We start from the raw sequence: 19,378 nt of genomic DNA, 5'->3' as shown, positions 1-19,378 counted from the left end.
TGCATTCTTATACATTCTCAAGAGCAGTGCAACACAGAAACACTTAACTCATTTCTTATTGGTTATCTTAAGGAAAGAAGCCTTATAAGTAGATATTGTCTTCTTCTCCTTTTGTCTTGGGCCATAGGTACTGACTACATGTCTCTGTCTTACTTCTATATTTTAATTCACATTTTTACCCTGCTTTATCCCCCCCTTCTAGACTATTAATAGCTACAATTGAGTCTAGCCCATTACAGAGTTTTTGATTAACAATACAAGCATACAGAATACACATCAGTGGGAGAGAAAAGAAACAAGTAATTCACATAGAATAATTCTTAGGGGTTATCTTCTGGAGGCACTTTCTCCACTCCCAAGAGTGCAAGTTGAATATACGTGCCAGTATCTGAAATTTCATTTTCATCATAGCGACATGGGGCAATCCTATGGTCAATAAGGCTTTCCATCAGAATTAATTCCCTTTCAACCCGTATTTCCCTTACGGACCTCATAACAAGTTGCTTGAGTAGGGGTATTATGCAAGGGAGAAAAGCTAGGCTTGCGATCCCACATAGCAGAAGAAACAGCATTTGGTTAATCCAACCTGATCCCAGTAACCAAGAAAACCATGTGTCTGTCCCTTGCAGTCTTTGCCCAATTGAGGATGCTCGGTCCCGCAGTTCTTTGACTACCCCTCGGACCGCACCTGATCTTTTCATATAGAAACAGCAGTATTCTCCCAGGAATACACATAACCCACCTTTTTCAGCAGTTAAGAGATCTATGGCACGCCGGTTTTGTAAAACCACTGCTGCCAAGGAGTCTATTTGATCTTGGACCTCAACTAGGGTGCCAGCAATTTGGTTTCGGCTTTCTTGGAATTCCTCTGACAGCTGCCTAAACTGTGTGATGGAGTGGGTCATTCCACCCACACCTGTTCCAACTGCTGTCCCTATTCCCAGGATCGCTAACAGTGGGATTAGAAGCAGCACTCTTTTCTGGACATGTCACATTAGAGGTACATGGAGAGCCTGTTCCCCACATACCACACCCATTTTAGGGAGGAGGTGTATTAGGGTGCATGTGCTAATCCAGTTAGAGGATAAGCATAGATATGTATTTTTCCCACATAGAAAGAAAACTCCATTTTCTCCTACACATATGCCTACGTTCATGGAGAAGGCATGGGCTCGGAGGTTCCTTTCATTAGTCCAGACCTGTAAGGCTCCTGCTAGGAACATACCAGTCAGGGGCTGTATTGGAACTTCTTGGTTAGGGTCCATTAGCTTATTTCTGAGGACTGGACCTTCAAAGAGATATTGGGAACTGGTGTTTCCAGGGGGAAAGTAAAGACAAAATCCCGTAGTGGATTGAATCAAAAGCCAAACGGGGAATCAGGGTGGCGGAAATGGCCTTGGGCATCTTCCAGTAGTCAAATTCCCCTCCCAATGGTTGAAAACGAGTGGGGGCGGAAGTGAAAAAGTGACCTTCTGTTGGAAGAGATTGTGAGCAGAGGGAGACATGCTGCAAGTTAATTTCAGGTCCACGTGTGTCTTCCTAGGGGCAAGGTACATTTCAGATGGGCACTGTTCTTCTGACAGTGACCCCACAGGAATGCCAGGTTCCTGATAACGTTTGATGCACAAGGAGGGTGACCCTATAATTTCTACACCAACGGCTATGGAGCCAATGATGGGGAGACGACTCATCCCCAGCCTTTTGAGTGCATTATACAAATCACTTTGCAGCTGGGCTTCTGCCACTTTGGTTTCCCATCTACCTCCCTTGTCAAGGACTATCGTAGCCTTGGTCTTTTCCCAAAGATCTGGCTCAACTGGAACAGCATGATAAGATGAAGGTCCAGCAGATAAACACAACCAACATTTTTGACCCAGGGCAGGGTCGGACTGATTGGTTAAGCTTTGACCTAACTCCAGCACTCTTAACATATAGTCCCCTTTTCTCAATTGTTGCAGGGGGGCGTTTTCCCTATGCTCTGCCCCTTTTCTGACATGGATTGTCAGATAATTGACTTTAGGTGTTGGAATTGGCTTACAGTTCTGTCCCCAAGCATAAATGATGCGCTGTTGGCAGGAGTGGACCTGTTCCACATCCTGTGACTTAATTTTACCCTGTTCTCCGGGATTTTTAACATCCTCAGACCTTTCTTCAAGAGCAAGGGGGGTTGCTCGGGTATTTTTGCAACATTGGGAACTAATATTCAGGACGTTATCACTTAGCAAGCCCTTTGCCAATAGTAGCCAGAGCCACAAAAAGCTCATAATTGTCCCTCACTCAAAACTTCTCCTAACACAATTCTTTTAGCCTACAGAATCACCACGTCAGGGAGAATGCGGGGATTATATATAGTTTGAGGAAGGCCAATATCAGCTTTGGGTGCTCCACAAGACCAAATCTTATTTGCTAGAAATACACAACAAATCAAAATAAGGATAAGCAAACTTACAAAAGCAAAAGATAGTGCGGCTATGGATATAAAAGCTTGAACTGCCATACCCTGACAGGTGCTCAAACTTTCTAATTCATCTTATATCTAATAACTGGAATGTTGTCTTCCTCCTTCAAATCTTCAGCCATACGTAGCGAAGTCAGCTTCCAGGTGTGACTTCAGTAGGGCTTCTTCTGCCCCATAGTAGTCTACCCGTTTCCAGTAGGACAGTGATAGGGGGCGCTTCTTTAAGCGTATCACTAGAGAATGGGCTTCATCCCAGTTAGCTTCCCAGTACTCCTCAGCAGCTGGCTTAACTCATGTCCAGTGAATCCAAGGCTTGGATTCTAACACTTTTACTGCATGCAGAGAACACATAACTACAGTATATGGGCCCTTCCATCTAGGTTTTAGATTCTCCCCTTTCCAGTGTTTCACCCAAACTCTGTCCCCCAGCTGAATATTATGACTAGAAGTCGTCAGAAATGGTGGGGTGAGAGAAACACAGCACTGTTGGATTTCTTGTATTTGCTTATTTAATTCTCCCACCATTTGATTCGCCCATGAGGTCCCCAGCTGTCCTAGGTCCTCTATATGATTTTTCAAATTAGGGCTTATAACCGGTGGCTGTTCAAATATCATTTCAAAAGGAGATAATTTAAGTCCTTTACGTGGAGTACATCTCACAGACCAGAGAGCCAAGGGTAAGGCATCTACCCATTTAAGGTGCGTTTCAAGACACACCTTGGTTATCTTTTCCTTAACAGTGCAATTCGAGCGTTCAATGCGGCCCCCACTCTGGGGTTGTAGAGAACAATGAAGCCTCTATTGGGCCCCTAAATATTTTGCTAGCTTTTGAATTACTTGGTGCACAAACTCAGACCCGTTATCTGATGATATGAACGAGGGAACTCCATATCGGGGCACAATGTTTTTAAGAAGGATCTTGGACAGTTCGCGTGCCTGCTTCGTCTTTGTAGGAAAACATTCAGGCCATCCAGTATAGTTACACACCATGACCAGCATAGCTTTATAAAGTCCACATTTGGGCATATCTGTGAAGTCAACAACTACTCAATCCATGAGGTAATACCCTTTAGGTTGGCTTCCAGTCTAGGTCCTTGCCTTGAATTAACTTGGGCACATGTGTTACATCTTTCGCTTGCATGGGCACATAGAGAGTGGAGGCAGTCGATGTAAGCTATACGTTGAAGCACTTCGGCTAACACAGTTTTGCCCATATGCGTTGTTGAATGAGAGTCTTTTATTACTGTCCAGGCTAACTTGGCCGGTACAAAAATCCTTCCATCTGGAAGTACATACCACTTTCCTTGTTTATGTCCCCTCAAGTCTACAGTTGCTTGGAGTTCCTCTGCCTTGGAGTATCTGGGGCTCAGTCACTTCGGGTTCTCCAATGCTACGTAAGTGGTTATGTCAGGGTAGCCCTGATTGTCTCGGGTTGCCGATAACCTTGCTTCTTTGTTGGCAGCCCTATTCCCTCTGGCTATGTCATCTTGCCCCTTCTGGTGGCCCTTGCAATGCATAACAGAGACTTTCTTTGGCATTTTGACAGCAGCTATGAGCCTCTCAATTAGGAAGGGGTGTTTAATTTCTTTCCCTGGGGCCGTTAAAAGACCTCTTACCTTATAAATGGCCGCATGGACATGTAAGGTAAGGAAAGCATACTTAGAGTCAATCCAAATGTTCACACTCTCATTCTTTGTCCTTTCTAGTGCCCGGATCAAAGCCCACAATTCCGCTACCTGTGAGCTAGTGCCTTTTGGAAGTGGTCCGCTTTCTATGACTCGGTCAAGAGAAACTATTGCATAGCCCGCATAGCGCTCTCCCGTAGTAATGAGGCTCGACCCGTCATTAAACAAGTTATGGTCTGCAGGTTTCAACGGTACGTCCGTTAAGTCCTGCCTGCACAAAAACTGGCTCTCAATGACTTGTATATAGTTGTGCTCAATTTCAGGTCCCGGTATTGGCAAGAGAGTGGCTGGATTTAGGGCATTTGTTTGTTTTAAGGTTACTTGTGAATTCTGAGTCAGGAGAGCCTGATACTTGTAAATCCTGGGCTTTGTTAACCATAAATGGCCCTTTGTCTCTAAGATTCCTTCGATTGCGTGGCTGGTATAGATAGTGGTAGGCTGTCTGAAGGTTAATTTATTAGCTTCCTCCATCAAGAGGGCCGTAGCGGCCAGGATTTTAAGACAATGTGGCCAGCTTTTTGTGACGCAATCCAACTGTTTGGATAGATAAGCCACAGGTTGTTGCCAAAATCAAATCAAATCAAAATCAGCAAAATTCTCCACAAGCACAATATCAGGACAGCCTTCACCACTGACCAAAAAATAGCCAACATCTTAAGAAACCCCAAAGACAAAATCCAGCTAGAAAACCAAGGAGTCTACGAAATACCATGCAAAATCTGCCCAGCAATATACATAGGACAAACAAACAGGAGAATAAATGCACGCATCACAGAACACAAAAATGCAGTAAGAAAAAAAGAAAAAACTTCTTCCCTTTTCCAGCACCTTAAAGCTACAGGACACGAAATCAACTTTGAAGGAGCCAGGTTAATCTCCAAAACAGAACACCTCCACAAGAGAATAATCATGGAAGCCATCGAAATAGAGAAACACCCCCACAGCATGAACAAACGTGATGATACCTCCCGCCTACCAAACATCTGGAAACCAGCCCTAGCCAACAAACGAACACCACCCACCACCCAAGCCATTAAAATACAAAACAACAATGCACACACAACCTGCACCAATCAGCACCAATCTACCAATCATGATACAACCACACAACCAATCATTCCACTTACTGAAACAAAGCCAGCACCCCATCCCCTCCCACCAAGACTTACAGAAAGACGGCAGCTCCGTTCCCATTTTAAGCCCACAGCTTGAAGATGGCAGGTGTGATCCTGCCGAAACGTTGCAAAGACAATCTCAACCTTACACGGGAAAAGACCCGAATACAACAAAACCAGCATATATATCATATATATATATTCTTATGTTGTTTCATTGGTATAGTAGTTGGGAGGGGGGAATAGAAAGGAGTAGGATTGTGGAATGTATTGTTATGGATTTTCTTAGAAGCTCAAGGTCGTCTTTTTTCTCCGCACCTCGACACCTGGCCGGAAGAAGAGGGGTGTACATGCCAGCGTGGAAGATGAAGATTGGACCATGTGATGAATTATGGGGTGTGGGGATAGATGATGAACTTTTAACTGAGTGAACTCACGGGATGTACGTTAGAGTTGAAATTTCACAGCATAATGCCAAAATGTCTGTCTTATTAAATTGGAGTTTTAAGGATAACTTTGCCTTGGACAATGATTTAATTCTGCATGATATTTGGAACGCTAACAGTCTGGTTACTGAGATATCATCTACATATTGGAGTAATACAATACAATACAATACAATTATTGTAGTACATCTCCATCTTCGCAAGGCTGGAAATCTTCTAGGTCTGAGGCTAAGTCTTCGCCAAAAAGGGTAGGTGAATTTTTAAATCCTTGGGGAAGCCTAGTCCAAGCATACTGCCTCTTTCGACCTGTTACTGGGTCTTCCCACTCAAAAGGAAACAGTTTTTGACTGTCTCTATGTATTGAGATGGTGAAGAAGGTGTCCTTCAAATCTACCACTGAGAGCCAATTGGCTGAGGCTGGGATCAGGCTCAAAAGTGTATATGGGTTGGGAACAATGGCGTGGACCGTGATTGTGGCTAAATTCACAATCCTCAGGTCCTCGACTGGCCTGAAGGAGCCATCAGGTTTTGGTATGGGTAGAATTCGAGTATTCCAGGGGGATTGTATTGTTCTTAGAATGCCCGCCTTCAAATATTTGACAATATGATCCTGAATTGCCTGTGCAACGGGGCGAGGATAACTTTTCTGTCTGAGGCAGTCAGGCATGGGTAGAGGCTTCACTTGTATAATTACTGGTGCATGATGAGATGCATGGCCTGGTAGATTATCTTCTGCCCACAACTGGTGCACCTCAAACTCTTGCCAGGTATTGGGGACCTGGCTCTCTTGAGTCACCATTACTCGCCATATCTCATCTGGGGGGGGGGGGTGCCTCATCATCAGGGCCATCTTATCTTCCTCAAAGGACAGGGTAGCGCCCATTTTGCATAGGATGTCACAACCCAAAAGAGGAACTGGACACTCAGGCATATAGAGGAACTGGTGTTCTATATCTCTTCCATTCAGGGAACATTTCAGGGGCTTTAATACAGGACGACGATTTATTAGACCATCAACCCCTTGGATATTTAATACATTATTGGAAAAGGGAGACAAGGGCTTTGTAATCACGGATCTAGACACTCCTGTGTCTACCAAAAAGGTTACATTATTGCCCCCTATCTTCATTCGGACCAAGGGTTCAGGGGGGGCTTGACTAAACCCTGGTCCCCTTCAGTCTTCAGACCACTCGTCTATTGCAGCAAAGCCTATAGTTTCTGTCCCTTTTTGGTGCCAACTTCGACTTTTGCCCTGAAATCCACGGGACTTCATTCCTCTTCCACTTTTTCCTCTCTGGGAATCATAAATCTTGACCTCTCGAGTCAATTGACCACGGTCCATTCTTCTATTCTGTCCTCTTCCCTGTCCCTATTCCGACTTCAAGTCTCTTGGGACACTCTAGTATACAATGGCCTTCTTCCTTACACCAATTACATTGACCTCTGCTCTGGGTTTTGGAATTATTTGACAACATAACTGCCAGCAATTCAGCTTTATGTTGCATCCTGTCATCTTTCTTCCTTTCTTCTACTTTGTCTCTATTCACAAAGACCCCTCGTGCAATTTCCATTAATTGGCTCATATTCATTCCTAAGGCCCCTTCTTGCCTCTAGAGCTTCCGTTTAATGTCCAGGGCACTCTGAGATATGAAAGCCATGGCTAACATGCAGGCATTTTCGGGATACACTTCAACCAGCCTTTGGAAGAAGGCTTTGGGACTTTCATCCGGTTTTTGGATTACAAGAGAAGGCTTGGACATATTCACTGGAGGTTTTGCAGCCTGTTCTAAGCCCTGAAGAATTAGTGCCTGATAGTCCCGGAGGGAGGTCATGTCTCCGTAGGGATCCCATTGTGGATCTTGTCTTGGAAACTGTAAATTTAGCGCAGCCTGAAGGCTTCCTCCGTCCGCGGGCTTTAGGATTTTTCCAATGGCACTACTTAATCTTTCTCTCTCTTCACTATTAAGGAGAGTAGTCATCAACTGTTCCAAATCCTGCCAGGTTGGATTATGGGTTTTAATAATAACCCTGAACAAGTCAATAACATCCTGAGGCTTAGCGGACAACAGTCCATAATGTTGTTTCCAATTTAATAGGTCTGTACTGCTGAACGGGACATATTGAAATAGGGGCTGAATTTCTGCCTGTCCCTGTCCATCTATAATTCTTTGAGCCACTTGGCGAAGTGGGGCTAGGAACTGACTTCTGGTTCGGGCAGCAATGGGAGAAGTCCGTTGGGTTGCAGGAGAAGGGAGTCTGCTAGAAGGACTTTCCACTTTTTGCTTTTCCCTCTGGTCACTTTGTCCTACTGCCCCTTGGTTTTTATCACCGCTAGCAATTTGTTGCTGCCTCGGATGATAAAGAGCGGCATATGGAGGGGGACCTTCCTCTTCATAGGGTGCGGTCTTTAGGATAGGCTTCTTTTCGGGGTGACTCTTTTTGACCTGACATTTGCCATTTCCTCTCATTCGAGCCACACAGAGCTTTATGACTTCCGTTCTATATTTACGAAGCCAGTCAGGATTCTGTTGTACTGCTATTTGCCACTGGTCAATATACTGATACTGATCCGGGTGGCCAGTTTTAGCATCTGTTACGATCTGATGTACTTTTGAAATGATGTCTGGATTAAAAGTGCCTTCAGGCTTCCACCCTACATTGAATGTCGGCCACTCATTCTCACAGAATCTTTTCTTTTTGTTTTTAATAAATTTTATTTTGTTTGTACAAACGTCACATCTTTGCAACACAGTGTTAAATCTATCCCCGTTAGGAGACTAGAGTTCAGCAGCGGAACGTAGTAATGAATAAGCCGTTTAATAGTCACTCACAGACACCAAAGGTAAAACAAAGAATAGCTTTACTTGCATAACAAAAATAGGATAAATAGTCTCCAAACAGACTATAAGTAGTCTTGAAGTATATAAAGTCTATTTACACCTCATTGAAGTTACAGTTGCTCAACTCACAATTCACCATGTAGACAGGTAACTTAGTTACAGACTAGCCACCATCCAATACACGGTCTTCTCTCTAATACAAAGCTCATACAGTATCAGTCAGTAACAGTCAGGAACATCAGTAGCTATCCGGGGAGGAAACCGTAATAGTTCCTTCCTCCTTATATGGCTGCTAAAAGCAATTACCATCCAATTACATCTCTCTAGCATTTGAAGTAACATATACGTTTGTTACAATCATGGCTTATATACATTGCCAAGCCAAGACTAGGGTTACATCCCTAACATTCTCCCCTCTTGGGTTGTCAATGTATTTGCACACAACTTCACATTTTCAATCCATAATCATCACATTTTTTGTGTTTTATAGCAGCTTGTGCCTTAGTAATGTTGGAAGAAATGTCCTTCTGGGTTCGGCTCCAAGTGGGGAAAAAGACACTGGAGACATGGAGGCTGCTTGGAAAGATGGTTTTAATGGTGGACAGGGCCACATGGCTTGAGTCCTGAACAGAAAAGGTGATCACATGCTTCAATGTTGGTGGAGAAGAAGAGAAGGGAAGAGAAGGACTGAAGAAGGGCTTGCAGGGATTTTTATAATCTGTTCGGCCCCACCTATCTGTTTCCTGTTCCTGTGTAAGAAATGTATTCTGATTGGTTGCCAGACTCCCATGGGCCCGTGCAAGGGCAACCCTCTATAGGCTGTTTTGAATTCAGGTTTGATTGAGTTCAGATGCCATGTGGTCAGTTGAATGAAGGCTTATATTATCCTGCCTTATCCCATCACTCTGGAGTTGAAGAGGAGAACTCTTTATTATGTAAAGTGGACTAGCTTGGTCTTCTTAATGGCCCATTGACAAAGTGGGGATGGGCTGGAAGCTGTAGGAATTTACTTTGTGTTTAAAATGTGTTTCTCCCTTTTTTCACATCCAGGAAAATATAATATTCTGCCTTTTCAATATTTCCTAGGATATTTCATTTTTCTGGGAGAGGGCTAGGTGATAACTTCCTACAGTAAAATTGTCAGCTATATTGTGTTCAGACATACAATATTCCAATACAATCATTTTACTTTGTATACACTGTCGCACATTCAGATATCGCAAATCAGTATGCTTAGATCTGGTTTTTACAGCAATATTTGTAGCCATTTGTATAGCTGCTTGGTTGTCCTCATAAACAATGATAGGATCTGCTTCAGTTATTCCCATATCAAGCAACAATTGTTTATAACACACAATATCAGTACATAATGTTGATAAACAGGAAAATTCTGCCTCCATTGTTGACAGGCTAATGTGTTTTTGCCTAATAGACTTCCATCCTATTAGAGCCTTACCTAAAAACACAGCAATATCAGATGTTGACTTCCGTGTCTTAACATCTGTGGCAAAACTTGCATCAGCATAAACTGACAACCTAAAATCATCTGTAGGTTCCAGATACAATGCATAATGCATAGTGTTTTTCAAATACCTTAGTACTCTTTTTACAGCTTGCCAGTGTCTCTCAGTTGGTTCTGCATTGAACCTGGCTAGCTGGTTCACACTATATGAGACATCAGGTTTCGACCAGTTGCTTAGATATGATAAACTACCAATCAATGATTGATACAATCCTTTATCAAACATAGGACTCTTTACTTCCACGTTGCCAAACTCCTGACTCATCGGTGTTTTAGATGGTTTACATAATTCCATTCTAAAATTCTTTAGCAACTGATTTATTTTCTCTGTTTGAGATATCTTAAAACCTCCCCTTGTCTTTACTGTTTGTAATCCGAGATACTGCCTAATCTCCCCAAGATTTTTAATAGTAAATTGCTTTTTCAACAGTGAAATTATTCTATTAGCCTCTTGTTCCGTTTTTGTAATTACGGCTATATCATCAGTAAACAAGAGTAATAGTGACTCTATACCATTGTTCTCCATTTTAAACAAACAAGAATCAGCTAGACCAGCCTTAAACCCTATTTTGTTCAATACCTTAACTATACATTGATTCCACTCAAATCCTGATTGCTTCAAGCCATAAAGGCTTTTCTTCAATCTCCAGCAATCAGTGGTTTCGTCAGCTTTTAACCCCAATGGCTTTTTCATATATATATGGTATGCTGCAGCGGTGCATGCAGATATGCAGTTTCCACATCCAAATGGTACACTACATACTTCTGCTTCGCTGCCCATACTAATGCATCATAACTCTCATCCAGCAACGATAGTATAATGTAGACCTGGTGCATGTCAGAAAATATTAACTCCTTCTCATGCAGCTCCTGGAACATTGCTTTCATGCAGTTCAAATGAGCCAACATGTCACCTCCTTTCTGGAGCCTTGATCTGAACAGTCTACGTGTCAGATTAATATGTGCTCCCACAGTGTCACGTACATATATTCTTCTCAATGTATCCCAACACTTTGTAGCTGATTCCTCACCACAGATATGAACAAGTTGTTGGTCCACTAACGTGAGTCCAATGCTGAACATTGCTCATTCATTGGCCCGGTTAAACTCAGCTAACTTCTTGGCGTCATCATCATTCTGTGGATCCCAGGCAGACACATCTGGCGGGTTATGCAAAACATTCCATAGCCCTTCACTTTGCAATAGCAGACTGCATTTCGTGGATCATGAAACGTAGTTTGTGCCATCCAGCCGGGTGACGGACGACAAATTCATCGCCTGTTCTTTCGCCATCATCTTAGGGATCTTCGTTACCACAAATAGCTATCTTGTTACGGTGGTGTACAGCGACTACAGCTCCCCTATCGCTACTAATGGTACTCTGGGCAGACTGGGCCTTGAACCAGTGGTCAGACTGGGCCCATAACCAGTGTTAAGTCTATCCCTGTTAGGAGACTAGAGTTCAGCAGCGGAACGTAGTAACGAATAAGCCGTTGAATAGTCACTCACAGACACCAAAGGTAAAACAAAGAATAGCTTTACTTGCGTAACAAAAATAGGATAAATAGTCTCCAAACAGACTATAAGCAGTCTTGAAGTATATAAAGTCTATTTACACCTCGTTGAAGTTACAGTTGCTCAACTCATAATTCACCATGTAGACAGGTAACTTAGTTACAGACTAGCCACCATCCAATACATGGTCTTCTCTCTAATACAAAGCTCATACAGTATCAGTCAGTAACAGCTGGGAACATCAGTAGCTAGTAATAGTTCCTTCCTCCTTATATGGCTGCTTAAAGCAATTAGCATCCAATTACATCTCTCTAGCATTTAAAGTAACAGATAGGCCGGAGGAAAGACCATAACTCGGCTGGAGCGGCGTTGGGGCTTGGAATGGCTGCTGGGAGTTGTTGATCCTCCCCTCACCCACCACGGACCATCTGCTAGCCCCTTACATCGATCTTCCAATCAGCTTAACATCTCCCCATCGAGGACTACTGGCACTTATCCATCTCTTCTCATCCTGGAGTCCTGGCTGTTAATCTATTCTGGTTCCTAAGGCATTTATGCCCAACATCATCAGCACCCAGAACAATCTCAGGCCCTATTGAAACTATAATTCATCACGTATTTGAGGTCTGACCTGATTCTACTGCGGGAGTCCCCCCTCTCGCAGGCATGGCCCTCCGCCCTTTCGAGGGCCCACCTTGATGACGGATTTATTAATCCAGAGAGGTGGAGGAAGCAGAGACTCAGGGGGTTTTTATGTAAAACTGTTTTAGGGGGTTCCAGGGTGGGGGGAAGGGTTAACCAGGCCAGGAATGGGGGTAGGGCCAGGCGAACAGGTGGGGCTGGGAGGGAAGTGAGCGGAGTGGGGGAGGGGAAGGAGAACGACGTTCCTGTAGGGGGTGCTTTTATTCCAACGGTCGTAGGGAGGGGCGGATGTGACGACAGACGGAGATCCTGTACTCGGTTGGGAGACCGTGGCTGCTGGATGCGCCCGGTCATCTGTACCAACCCCCGCATTCTACAGAGGACTTACAGAGCCAGGGCCTGAGGCTGATGGTGTGCAACGCAAGGTCCGTCGTCAATAAGGCCCCTCTCATCTACGATTTGTTCTCGGAGGGGGAGCCGGACCTTGCAGGGATTACGGAGACCTGGTTGGGCCACGAGGGGGGCTTACCCCTCGTGGAAATGTGCCCACCAGGATACCGTGCATTCCATCAGCCCCGGGCCCGGGGTAGGGGTGGTGGGGTAGCGGTAATTATACGGGAAGGTCTGGAACCGCGAGAATTCACTGTGCCACAGATATCCGGGTGTGAGTCTTTTGGTGTGAAATGGGGCCCAGGGAGTCAGTTGGGCCTGCTGATTGTATACTTGGCTCCTTGCTATACATCAGCGGCCCTGCCAGAGCTCCTCGAGATGATCGCAGTGATGGCGGTTGAAACCCCCAAGCTACTAGTTATGGGGGATTTCAACCTGCCATCGGCGGGCGAGTCATCCGAGGTGGCTCGGGAGTTCATGGCTTCCATGACAGCCATGGACCTGACCCAAATAATTCAGGGCCCCACACACGAGGGAGGCCACACGCTGGACCTTATCTTTGTCTCTGGCCAGTGGAAGAGTGATCTGGGAATAGGGGACTTAGTTATTGCACCCCTGTCATGGTCAGATCACTCGCTTCTCCGACTCGACTTCCCAGGCGCTACCCCCCATCGCGGGGAGGCGGAACCAGAAGGTCCTAGATGGTTCCGCCCCAGGCGACTGATGGAACCTGATAGGTTCCAGACGGAGCTTGGGCCACTTCCTGTAGCCCTGACCCGCTCCCGGACGGAGGACCTGGTGGCCGCATGGAACAATGCGGCGGCCGGGGCCTTAGACCGGGTTGCGCCTTTGCGGCCTCTCCTGTGGCAGCGAACCACCCTGGCCCCTTGGTTTACCGAGGAGCTAAGGGTGATGAAACGCCACAAGAGACGCCTAGAGAGCAGATGGAGATCCTCTCGCTCCGAATCTGACCGAATACAGGTAAGAGCCTACTTACGGGCCTACCTTGTGGCATTAAGGGTGGCCAAGCGTCGATACTGCACCACCCTTATTGCATCCGCAGATAACGGCCCTGCCGCCCTGTTCCGGGTGACCCGCTCCCTCCTTTCACAGAGGCAGCGGGAAGCCCCCCTGCAGGGTAGAGCAGAGGAATTTGGGGAATATCTGCAGGACAAAATCGCTCAGATCCGGAGTGAATGGGTCTCCCTCAGTGATCCAGGGGAGACGTCGGAGGTGAGCCTTGAGGGTCCATTCTGGGAGGAGTTTGACTCTGTTGCCGCCGAAGATATGGACAGGTTACGTGGGCGACTGCGGGCCACCACATGTTTATTGGACCCGTGTCCCTCCTGGCTTATACTGGCAGCCTGGGAGGTCACACGAGGCTGGCTCCAGGGACTAGTGAACGCTTCGTTGAGCGAGGGGTCCTTGCCGGCCGTCTTGAAAGAGGCGGTGGTGAGGCCCCTGCTTAAGAAGCCTTCTCTGGACCCAGCAGAGTTAGCCAATTATCGTCCTGTCTCCAACCTTCCCTTCTTAGAGAAGGTTGTAGAGAGTGTGGTGGCGCAACAGTTCGCTCGCCACCTGGAGGAAATTGATTTATTTATTTATTTATTTATTTATTATTCACATTTATAGACCGCCCCCTCTCCCGGAAAGGACTCCGGTTTCCGGCCCGGCCACAGCACGGAGACGGCTTTGGTCACGTTGGTGGATGATCTCTGGAGGGCGAAGGATGGGGGTTGTTCCTCCATCCTAGTCCTGTTAGACCTCTCAGCAGCTTTCGATACCATCGACCATGCTATCCTATTGCGTCGGCTGGAGGGGCTGGGGGTGAGAGGCACCGTACTGCGGTGGTTCTCCTCCTACCTCTCCGGTCGGACGCAATGTGTGTTGGCAGGGGAGCAGAGGTCGACCTTGAGGCCACTCACTTGTGGGGTGCCACAGGGGTCGGTCCTCTCACCTCTCCTGTTCAGCACATACATGAAACCGCTGGGCGAGATCATTCGAGGGTTCGGGGTTGAGTATCATCTGTATGCCGATGATACTCAGTTATACATCTCTACCCCGAACCACCCCAACGAAGCCGTCGAGGTGATGTCCCGGTGCCTGGAGGCCGTACGGGTCTGGATGGGTGACAACAGACTCAAGCTTAACCTTTCCAAGACGGAGTGGCTGTGGCTACCGGCGCCCCGCTTCAGCCAGTGCGTTCCATCTCTGGCCATTGGGGGTGAACAACTGCCCCCCGTGGACAGGGCGTGCAATTTGGGCGTCCTCCTAGATACCCGGCTGTCGCTGGATGACCACGTGCCGGCCGTGGCTAGGGGGGCGTTCCACCAGGTTCGCCTGGTGCGCCAATTGCGCCCCCTGCTGGAGCGGGATGCCCTGCGCACAGTCACCCATGCCCTGGTGACATCTCGCCTGGACTACTGCAATGCTCTCTACATGGGGCTCCCCTTGAGATGCACCCGAAGGCTGCAGCTGGTCCAGAATGCAGCCGTGCAAGCAATTTTGGGGAGTTCTAGGTACTCACATGTAACACCGCTCCTGCGCGAGCTGCACTGGCTACCTGTGGCTTTTCGGGTGCGTTTCAAGGTGTTGATTATCACCTTTAAAGCGCTCCATGGCTCAGGACCTAGTTATCTGCGGGATCGCATCCTACCCCACACATCCCTGCGACCAATCCGCTCACACAGAGAGGGACTCCTCCGGGTACCATCCGCTAAGCAATGCCGGCGGGCGGTGCCCAGGAGTAGGGCCTTCTCTGTGATGGGCCCAACCCTCTGGAACGACCTCCCCCCCGATATTAGAATCATTGCTGATCTCCGCTCCTTCCGTAAGAAACTCAAGACCCACCTGTTCCAATCATCTGGCCTGGCCCAATTACAATCACAATCATAATCATAATCATAATCATAATTTAATCCCCGACCTTCCTGGCCGGTATTTTATATTTTAAATTTTAAATTCTGGGGTATTTTAATTGGTTTTAATTACTAGCTAATTTCATGTTCATTGTACAGACTTTGTTTAATTTGTTTCTCTGTGATTTTGTACTTCCGTTGTTTATAGTGCACTTTATTCCTGTCTGTACACCGCCCCGAGTCCCCTTGGGGAGAGGGGGCGGTTTATAAATCGAATAAATGAATGAAATGAAATGAGATACATTTGTTACAATCATGGCTTATATACATTGCCAAGCCAAGACTAGGGTTACATCCCTAACACATATTACATTTTTTTACCTATCTGTTGTGTCTGTTTTACCTATACCAATAAATCTTTTTTAACTATGACTTCAAATATTTGTGCATTTACATTATTTCATACATTTTTTTTCATTCTATATATAATATTCTATATGTTCTATGTATAGCAGTTTTTACTACATTTATGTCATTTTGTAAAGTATATAATATATTATTATATTATATACTTTATATTATAGCAAAACTTCTACTACGCATGCCCAAGATTGTGTCCTGTCACGTTTGAGGAGAGCTTCGGGGAGATAATTGTCCTTCTTGGGGCTTGCAGGGGTACCCTATTCCATCGTTGGTTCCAGGTCCAGTTATGAGAACTTCCTGGGACCTCGGGGGTACCCTTGAGCTGCGATCTCCTGCCTTATAGCCGTACTATCGTGAGTGAAATGGGGTGGTTAGTGGTGAAAGGAGAATGGAGAGCGTCAGCGGCAGCCGGCGTGGGTATGGTCGGCAGTGGCGGCGGGACGCCCGGTCTGGGGTCTCTACAGCTGCCGCTCCCCACGCCGTGGTGTTATCCTGGTTGCTCCCCCCCTCCTCCTTGCTTATGAACATGATAAATTAGATCAGCGGGGAGGGGCTGAGGCAGCTGGCATGGATACTAACGCCAGCAGAAGATGGCTTCGGGAGTTGGCGTGGGCGCAGTTGGAGTGGGGGGGGGTCCTTCGTTGTGCCCCCCCGGTATTACCGCCGTTGCCTGGGCAACCGTACTGTGCCATTTGGCCATTTGCCCCCCCCTCCTGTGATATTATGGATGGGTCAACGGAGTGTGGCCCTGGCGATGGATGTGAGTGCGGCTGGCGTGGGCGGAGCTTAGCTGTTTTAGTCGGAGTTGGAGCAACCACCGATGCCACCGCTGTCCTCGTTGCCGCCATCACTGGCCGCTTCACCACCTCGCAAGCTAGCATCTGCTGCGATTTTGGACAGCTGTCCGTTACCCTTACATATTGTCCCCAACACCGACTATTTTTATGATGGACATAGCTTCCTGCTACCCCCTTGAACACTGCCGGCTGCCCCCCCCCCCTGTGAACATGTCATCTCCTCGTTCCATCTCCCCATGATGTCATCCCGTTTGGTTGATGCCACACTCTCCTCTACGTTATACTGCGACAGAACTTTATTCCCTCCGGGAACTCCCTTTTTCCCCGGGATGGCCTTCTGACCTATCTAGACGCTTCCTTAATGACGGATCTTGGGATCCCGAGAGGTGGCATGCGAAGAAGAGACTTCTTAAGGGTTTTTTACAGGGGCTTTTAAACCAAATTTTAAGGGGGGGAGGGCGGGTTGATTCGGTTGGCTCAGACAGGCTTGGGGGGGAGTCTGCCAGGGCACAGGCCAGAGCTAACTAATGGGCGCGGGTTGGGAGGGCTAGGAAGGGTTGGGATTCCGGGGGAGACATTAAGCCATTCCATTGGGGGGTTCACCATCTCTACTGTTTGTGGGAGAGGCAGATATGGTGGGGGCCGAGGGCCAAATGATGTTCGGTTTGCTGTTTAAGAGCGATCGCGCGTTCCGACACTCATCGCCCTTCTCGCACCCCCGGGTGCTCGGGATTACAGGACCCTGGCCTCCGGCTGGTGTCGCTTAACGCCAGGTCCGTGGTACATAAGGCTCCCCTCATTTACGACCTCATACAAGAGGGTAGACCTGGCGTGCATTACGGAGACCTGGTTGGGCCATGGGGGGGGGGTGCCCTTTAGCGAACTATGCCCACCAGGCTTCTGGGCGTTTCACCAGCCGAGAGCCCAGGGCAGGGGCGGGGGGGTGGCGGTGGTTATTCGGGAAAGTCTCAGACCTCAGGAGGGCACTGTGCCTCAGATAGGCGGGTGTGAGTCCCTCTTTGTGAAGTGGGGCCTTGGAGCTCAGGTGGGCCTTTTTGTTACATACCTGTCTCCCTGCTACGTTTCATCGGCCCTGCCGGAGCTGCTGAATGTGTTAGCTGGATTGGCGGTTGATTTCCCCAGGCTTATGATCCAGGGGGATTTCAATCTGCCTTCCATTGGTGAGACATGCGAGTCAGCTCGGGAGTTCATGGCTTCCATGACAGCTATGGACCTAACTCAGTTAATTCAAGACCTCACCTATAATAGAGGACACACGCTCGACCTGATTTTTGTCTCTGGGCAGTGGATGAATGATCTGGATTTAGGGGATGTTTCTGTTCAACCCTTGTCATGGTCTGATCATTTCCTCATCAGGCTTGACTTCCATACCGCTACCCCTCGCCGCAGGGAGGCGGAACCGACTAGATGGTTCCGCCCCAGGCACCTGATGGACCCCGAAAGGTTCCTGATGGAGCTTGGGACTTTTCCTGAATCCCTTGCTCACAACTCGACCGAAGCCCTAGTGGAAGCCTGGGATAGGGCTGCCGCTGGGGCCTTGGATCGCGTTGTGCCTTTGTGGCCTCTGACCCGGTGTCGATCCCAGGTGGCTCCCTGGTTTACCGAGGAGCTCCGGGAGATGAAACACCAGAAAAGACGTCTAGAGAGTGGCTGGAGGGCCAGCCGGTCCGAATCTGATCGAACACTAGTAAGAATTCATATTAAATCCTACTTAGTGGCGATAGAAGCGGCAAAACGGCAATATTTTTCCGCTCTTATCACATCCGCAGATAACCGCCCAGCTGCCCTGTTTAGGGTGACCCGCTCCTTACTTAACCAAGGAACTGGGGAAGACCCCTTGCAGGGTAGGGCTGAAGAATTTGTTCAGTATCTGCAGGATAAAATCGCTCAGATCCGGACAGGCTTGGACTCTGACTGGGTAGATTCGGGCGAGCCGACGGGGATGAATCTTGTGGAGACAATCTGGGATGGGTTGGACCCTGTGACCCCCGATGGCATGGACAGGATTATGGGGAGACTCAGTGCTACCACTTGTGTGCTGGACCTGTGTCCCTCTTGGTTAATTTCAGCTTCCCGGGAGGTGACACGAGGCTGGCTCCAGGCGATTACCAACGTTTCATTGAGAGAGGGGTTCTTTCCCACCGCCTTGAAGGAGGCGGTGGTGAGGCCCCTCCTTAAGAAGCCTTCCCTGGACCCAGCTTCTTTAGCCAACTATCGTCCGGTGTCTAACCTTCGCTTTGTAGCAAAGGTTGTCGAGAGTGTGGTAGCACGTCAGCTTCCCCAGTACCTGGATGAAGCTGTCTACCTGGATCCGTTTCAGTCGGGTTTCAGGCCCGGGTACAGCACGGAGACGGCATTGGTCGCGTTGGTTGATGATCTCTGGCGGGCCTGGGACAGGGGCTGCTCCTCTGTCCTGGTCCTATTAGACCTCTCGGCAGCTTTCGATACCATCAACCATGGTATCTTACTGCGACGACTCGGGGGGTTGGGAGTGGGGGGGCACCGTTTTACGGTGGTTCTCCTCCTACCTGTCAGATTGGTCGCAGTTTGTGTTGACTGGAGGGCAGAGATTGACCCCCAGGCGCGTCACTTGTGGGGTGCCCCAGGGGTCGGTTCTCTCACCCCTCCTGTTCAACATATACATGAAACCACTGGGCGAGATCATC

This window comes from Natrix helvetica (genome assembly GCF_964273705.1).
Source record: "Natrix helvetica genome assembly, chromosome: W".
NCBI lineage: Eukaryota > Metazoa > Chordata > Lepidosauria > Squamata > Natricidae > Natrix > Natrix helvetica.
This window is presented reverse-complemented; position numbering follows the sequence as displayed.